The sequence below is a fragment of the Sinocyclocheilus grahami genome, unplaced genomic scaffold, assembly GCF_001515645.1.
Source record: "Sinocyclocheilus grahami isolate Dianchi unplaced genomic scaffold, SAMN03320097.WGS_v1.1 scaffold224.1, whole genome shotgun sequence".
Lineage (NCBI taxonomy): Eukaryota > Metazoa > Chordata > Actinopteri > Cypriniformes > Cyprinidae > Sinocyclocheilus > Sinocyclocheilus grahami.
In genome coordinates this window covers 830,851-832,520 of record NW_015505403.1, presented here as the reverse complement: position 1 = coordinate 832,520, position 1,670 = coordinate 830,851, and positions in this window count along the sequence as shown.

Below are 1,670 nucleotides of genomic sequence, written 5' to 3'. Positions count from 1 at the left end.
TAAAACAATGGCAAGGAACTTTTTATAAAATAGCCTTAATTAGATATTAAACACCTTCTTAAGGTTGAACATATGAACCTACCCCGTGTTCATATTGCATTCTCACATTTGGTCAGAAATGTACCTAAAGTATTCAGGTAATCTATATTTTCCACAGCATCTCTAAGATCCAGTGTATGAAACCATTTGGAATGAGGCTGCTAACGCTCATGTTGGAAGTTTGCACGGTCCCGTGTGCAGCTGCAGCGCCCCCTGTCTGTGAAGAGCACTTAAAGTTCTAAATTCCAAAGGCATTGTGTGTGGACTGGCACTGGATGTGTAGTGGTAAGTTAGCGTGTCGTAGTAGTGGTACTTGACCGGTTTGCCGTCAGGATCATGAGCGAAAGGCCAGAAGCCGTACAAGTGGATCTCATCACAAAAGCGTGTGGCCATGGTGTACATCAGGAGTCCAGTGGTGGGTCTTTTGATCTGGACATGATTGGTCAACCAGTATCTGAAAGAAAATCAATGATTACTTACAAACATAAGACTGAGTGCATGCTTTCTTACAATTATTATGATGTATGCTGTTTTATATGTGTAGATCAATTACATTGAAGGGATAGTTCACCCAAAAATGAAAACTCTGTCATATATACTCACCCTCATGTCGTTTGAAACCCCTTAAGACCATTCATCTTTGGAACACAAATTAAGATATTTTTTTAAGAAATCTGAGAGCTATCTAACCCTGCATAGACAGCAACACAACTGACACGTTCAAGGCCCAGAAAGGTAGTAAGGACATCATTAAAATAGTCCATGTGAAATCACCGGTACAACAATTTTATGAAGCTACGAGAATTCTTTTTGTTTGGCAAAATTCTTCTCTTCTATGTCAGTCTTTGTGCGTTCAGAAGAGTACCATGATTTTTGTTTTCTTTGTGCACAAAAAGTATTCTCTTAGCTTCATAAAATTACGGTTGAACCACTGATGTCACATGGACTATTTTACTAATGTCCTTACTACCTTTCTGGGCCTTAAATGTGTCAGTTGTGTTGCTGTCTGGTCAGAAAGCTCTGAGATTTCATCAAAAATATCTTAATTTGTGTTCCGAAGATGAACGAAGGTCTTACAGGTTTGGAACAACATGAGGGTGAGTAATTGATGACAGAATTTTCATTTTTGGGTGAACTATCCCTTGAACTATCCCCACCAACATATTTATTTAGAATTGTTATAGACGGGTTTCACTTGTAAATGGTGCTTGATATGAACGTATTTGATTCAGACGAGACAATGTTTTACTGGAGAAAGCAATATTACAGGTAGAGGTCTCCGTCAGCAACAGTTTTATGTTAAAAACATCTTCATGATTAATTTGATTCTTACAGACACAGCTTTTTTCGCTTCACAAGACAATCACTGATTCTTGTGAATTACTGTGATGTTATTGTCAAAGAAATGGTCTGTTGCTACTTCTGTTACATTTTTTAAGTTAATTGATTGTAAACATAAATGCAAGTTTACATTTAAAGTCAGCATGAAATGTTCAAAGACCATTTTACTTTCATAAGAAAAACAAATTGGGCTGTACTTGATTTTATACATCAATAATTGATTGTATAAAAAAAGAGCATTACATGCCAACTGGGAGCAAGGTAACAAAAAAAACTAAAAAATACAATAT